The sequence below is a fragment of the Equus przewalskii genome, chromosome 27, assembly GCF_037783145.1.
Source record: "Equus przewalskii isolate Varuska chromosome 27, EquPr2, whole genome shotgun sequence".
Lineage (NCBI taxonomy): Eukaryota > Metazoa > Chordata > Mammalia > Perissodactyla > Equidae > Equus > Equus przewalskii.
This window is the reverse complement of record NC_091857.1, coordinates 24,198,310-24,204,309: the sequence shown is the minus strand read 5'-3', so window position 1 is coordinate 24,204,309 and position 6,000 is coordinate 24,198,310.

The window sequence follows — 6,000 nt, the reverse complement described above, 5'->3', positions numbered from 1 at the left end:
ACTGAGGAAAAGGCTGGGCTCCAGCTGCACACCCACATTCTCAGTTATCCAAGATTACTATGGATCAAAAGGGTCCACCAAAAGTTAAGAACACAAGAATAAACTGCAATTTTCCTTGTAGACATATGTATAAAGAATAATGCCAACGTGTGACAATGATATTGCTCTTTGTTACAGAAGATTTGTGAAAATAACTTTCAAAATTGCTTAAATTGACCTTTTCAGTTGTCCTCATTTTCTTTTATGGAAACCATCAGAGAGGCAGAGAAATTTGTTCTTTTAGCAGTAGAATAAAAGAATATCCAGTCAACACTAACATAGTTAACATGTTAAGATGGAGCAATGGCCTATGAATGCAGTTGGGTTTATTGCCTTAAACAGCCCTTCGGCAGAAAAGTCCTATCGTCTCAAAATCGGGGTAGATAATTCTAAATTGCCTCTAGTTTCAAAAACAAAAGCTAGGTACTGAAGGAAAATGATATATCTGGAGTTTCTTTAAAATTTTCAAGCAAAAATAGAAAAGGCGGGGAGAGATGAAACTAGATCAGAAAATGATGGTAATGGTTAAAGCTGAGTGATGGATAGAGACTCATTATATTTTGTTCTCTATTTTCGTGTAATTTTTTCTATAATAAAAAGTAAAAAAAACTAAAGAGAAGTTTTATTTCTTTTGTCCAATTTACAAATCAATTTCAATATTTTAAATAATTTGAGATATGACATATATTGGTGTTCTTTTCTACTCTTTTGCTTGTTTTGGGGGGAGAATAAATTTTTTAAAGTATACATACTTTAAAAAAGACAGAAACACTCCCTAAACCAGCTTGGTACAGAGTGCAAGAGGAGATCATGTGACAGGAAGGAAGGAAGAAGAAAGAGAGAAAGAAAAAGGAAGAAAGGAAGGAAAGAAGGAAGAAAGGAAGGAAGGAAGAAAAAAAGAGAGCAAGAAGAAAGGACGGTCGCAGGGAGGGAGTGAGAACGACGCTTTTTATTTGTAGCACTAAATTATAGAGCAATTAAATGAGTTTTCTGTTATAATGGGCTGTGAATTTGCCACTTTTTCTACAGAAGCCTGATTTAAATATTATCATAGGCCATAAAAAAATTCACTATTTTACATTATAGCCTCCTAGAACTTGTATTTTACACCACGAGGAAGAAAATTAAGTAGAGAGAATGAAAATGGAAAGTCACTTTTTGCTTTCATTATTCAGAATTCAATCTTAAGGATTAAAAAAAACTGTTATGGCTAGATGAAGTAAACACCAAGGGATTTTTAAAATACATATATGTAAATATATGAAAGAAAAGCTAAGTGAAGAGAAGGGAATTAATATGAAGACACTCAGGGATTCTCGGTTCCCACAAGTGAGGGAGGCAGGACCATTGGTGAAGCAGGAACACAACAGTAGACCCAGATAGAGGCCACATTTGGCAACCTTGAAGTTGCTGATGAAGAAATTTAGCTGAAAGATTAAATAAATGGGCAAGTATCAGGAAACTCTGATTGCCATCTGAGACTCTTCACCAGATGTAGTAGATTAGTTGTGTGCAGAATTTTTCTCCATTTTTCTTCTTTAAAGTGGGCTAAGAATTTACCAGGTCCCAGCTTCATGTTGAATTAAAGCAGAAAAATGCACCGAATAAAGCACACGAGAACTGAGCAACTGCCTACAGTAAGGAACGTTATAATATGTTCTGCCTTTTCACTTATTTCAAGTTGGTCTACTCAGTTCTGAATGTTCCAGAACCTTTCAGCTTCAAAATTTTCACCAAATTTGTTAACAAGAGGAGAATCAACAGGCTTGGCTTTCATCTCCTCTCTTCTCAGAGCATGCCAGAGGCAACGATAAAAACGAGACTCATTCCACGGGACACTTGAGGGGAAAGGGAAGAAGAGCAGGGACATGCATCATTCATCAGCTTGATAAACAAATGGTGAATAAATGGAAGTTGGCTGGAGGCCTTCATCTCAAACAATAAGGACATCCAATCTCAAATGCTAGAACTCCAAGTCCATGGGCAGGGTCTTTTGCTCTTAAAGAGCCATAAAGATGATATCTAGTTGTTAAAGTACAAGATATTCTGGAATGTTCTCTATAACACTAGGACAATTTCTTTTAGAAGTAGAGTATTTATTAGCTAAATCCTGTGTTTTCCTAATTAAAATGCTCTTACGGTAAAACTGATATTCTAATACTCTACATTGTTAATATCGTATATGTAGGTAGTAATAATAGAATTTTCTTGTGTGGACATTCATCATGCCCTTAATTTGGAGCTCTGAATATAAGATACAACTATACAAAATTGCTAAAGAAATCACAGAATATCCTGTTTATCTTTGGTCTATGCTTTCCCTTTTTGCTTTCTGAAAACAAAAGCCATTGGTTTTTCTACCAAAAGTCATAATAGCATTGCATTGTTTTCCTTTGAGAAACATGTGCATGTGAAACATTTAAAAGATTAAAATGTAAACAAAGCTGAACACCTGGAAAAGCTTTTGAACCCATGAAGTCGTAAACACGTCTAAAAACCTCACTTTGGACTACACTAAAAATTGCAGGCATGGTTGAAACACAGTAATACTCAGTTCTTAGCAGGACTAGGAGAAGTCAAAAGGTATAATTTTACAAAAGAAAAAAAGCGTTATACAGTTCAGAATTAGAGAACTGAACATTTATTTCTCTGATGAATTTTGCCCTCCATGACTGTGGGATCTTAGGGGAGAAAAAAGTACCATACCATTAATTCTTTCTAACATATCTGACTTTAATTATCAATAACCACAAAAAAGATACAGTCCAAACTGTGAAGTTTTGTTAATTACAGAGCATCAATTATAATAAAGTTGTTTGTCTTCAGATTACCAGATATTACATTTATTTATACTGAAAACTCAAAGAAGATAGGAAACTAATAGTTAAAGTAAATGCTTACTTGTAAGTAATATTTTGGTAGAGACTGCTAATGAATCAAATTTGTCAACCCCAAAGGTTTTATGCAGCAAGAAGAGTCCATTATATTTTAACAGCAAGTATTTAAGAAAAACATCACTTGTTAAGAAGATAGGATCAATTCTTGGCAATATATTTTCCCTTAATCACTTTGAACAATTAACAAGAATGGTTAATTCAGGCTGCCTTTCCCCTAAATATAATTACCCACCCCTCAAGAGCAAATATAAACTAGACTGCTGACGGTGAACACGATGCAGTCGATACAGAAACTGAAATATGATAATGTACCCCTGAAATTTACGCAATATTGGGAGCCAACATGACCTCAGTAAAATAAAAAAAATTTTTAAAACCCACTTACTATTTTCTTAAGAAAGTTACTTTAAACAAGGTAAATCTGCAAAGTGGGCAATTAGATTATCATTCCACTGATATAAAAATATGGGTAAGAATCAGTAAATATCACTGAGCCCCTAGTTTGTACAGAGCCCTGTCCTAGGGAATGAGAAGGAGCCCACAGGAAAGGAAAAAAAGAAAAGGAGACGATGAAAGGGTTGAAGAGAGGGAGAGAGCGAAGGAGAAAGAAAGACAATCTGGCCTTCAGTCTCACAATATAGCTGGAGAAATAAAATGTCTACTCATGGAAAGTTAATTAACAATACAAAGAAGTGAGTCCACCGAACTGTATGCATGCACAGTGTGAGCTCAGAAGTACAGAAAGGAGAGGTCACTGTAGCTCAAGGAAGATTTCAAAGGAGTGGAAACAGTAAACATGACACTTCAGGTTGAATGGAATTGAAATAGACAGGGGATATTGTCTTAGTCGGGTCAGGCTGCTGTAACAAAATACCATAAACTGCGTGGCTTATGAACAACAGAAGTTTATTTCTCACAGTTCTAGAGGCTGGAAATCTGAGATCAGGGTGCCAGCACAGTCAGGTTCTTGTGAGAGCCCTCTTCCGGGTTGCAGATGGCCGCCGCCTTCTTATGTCCTCACAAGGCGGAAAGTGGGCAAGGGCACTCTCTGAGGTTCCTTTTATATGAGCACTAATTCCATTCCTGAGGGCTCCATCTTCAGGACCTAATAACCTCCCAAAGGCTTCAACTCCTAATACCATCACATTGGGGGTTAGGATTTTAATACATGAATTTTGGGGGAACACAAACATTCAGTCTGCTGCAGGTGTGTTATACATATTGGGGAAAGAACAACAGTAGTCAAAGTTACTGATTTATGTGATCTAGTTCTTTCTCAGCTCTATGTAATGACAAGTGGAATGCATAGATGATGTCACCAGTTGGGTTGGGCAGAGTGAGGAACAGGAAAGCCATCTGGGATGGAGCGAAGAATAAAGAGTGTATGTAATAGACACAGAAGGATGCTTCCTACCTTGCTAGCTTCATCCTAATTCATTCAACTAGATAGGTCAACTTAATTTGCTAAAAAGTTACCTAGAGAAATGATTGAATATTTGGATATTACAAATTTTTAAAGAATAAATCGAACTTACAGAGGCAAGTGATGTGACCTTTGAAGATAAATACGCCAACACTCACATGTGTAATTGACAGCCCCCTTTTCCCAAGCCTAATCACTTTGGACCGTAAGTCATGAGCCCAGAGCAGCCATTGCTCCAAGGACTGGAACTTCTCCACGGAACAGTCCTCAGAGCCAATTCAGAGAAGCAACCTGTCTTCCTGCCTCTCAGTCATGTTTCATTTTTGACCAAAAATGGCATCACCCAGCTTAGAGAACCACCTTAGTCATCGTACTTGGCTGCAAAGGACTTTGATTTTGTCCAAAATAAAATCCTCCTTCAAAGAGAGATTTGCTACCACAGGAGATATGCCAAGAATGAGCTGCAGGCTCTAAAGGTAATTCCAATGGATCCATTCCCGAAATATTGAAGCCGTGGCAGCATTAGTAGGAAAGGTGTATGCACTTCCCAAATGACAACCTTAAAAGGGCCAGAGAGCTTTCAAATGTGGGTTTTGGTTTGTCTGCTGAAAAGGATGCAGTCGTATTGAGAGGCTGTGTGACATAATGACTGAACATGCAAAATCTGGACTCAGACTCCTTGGGTTTGAATCCCAGCTCTTCCCTTTACCTGCCTTCCTCTTAATTTGCCTTACCTCAATTTTCCACCTATATAATGATAACAGTAACTTACAGTTGGTATAAGAATTCAATTCTGCAATACCTGCAAAGTGTTTAATCCATAGTAAATACTACTAATCCTTATGTGGTGGTAGATATTAAAGTAGCAGTTACAGCGTCAGACAGTAGTTCCAAGAAACTACTGTCTTCCAAGTAGTTCCAAGATTGGCATGGAGGCAGTGAAGTACTTAATGATGAACATCCTCTGTTCTCTGGACAAAGACCTTTGGAACCAGCCCTGTTATTAGTTATGTACAACTCTGCCACGATTGACTGTGTACTTTGTCTCAAGGAACCATCTGTATTTCTGGACTATGCTCTCCATGCTGGCTGATGTGTTTCAACTTGACACCAAAACCTGTGTCATAAAACATTTGGTGCCACCAAATGAGTGTATAAATCTATGGACAGAGGGAGTATACTTAGAGAATGTGTAATATGCATGCACATCATTGTATCTGTGCCAGAAGGAGATGGGGCTACTTTATGATAATTATTATGTGTCTGACTGAAGCCACGAAGAACCTAGAGTCCCTTACATCTTTGCATAAAACCATCTTTTTCCCTCGCTAGAACCCAGTGCTCATTAAAGCTCTTCAGGGTAAACCCACAATTTCCTCACAATCTTAGTTCACAGAGAAACAATCAGTCCTTGTGTATACTAGTTTGCTTTGTCTGCTATTACAGTTTCCCAGCATGAAGATCTCACCATGTTTTCATGCTATAATTTAGCACATTAAGAACAAACACTTCTTCAGTCCTTTCTGCTTTCAGTGTACAGGTTTGAAGTCTTGGATCTCTTACTAATTAAACATGTGACCTTGGGCAATTCACTTCGTTTCTCTAAGTTTCAGTTATTTCTTCAACAAGGTACAAGCATTG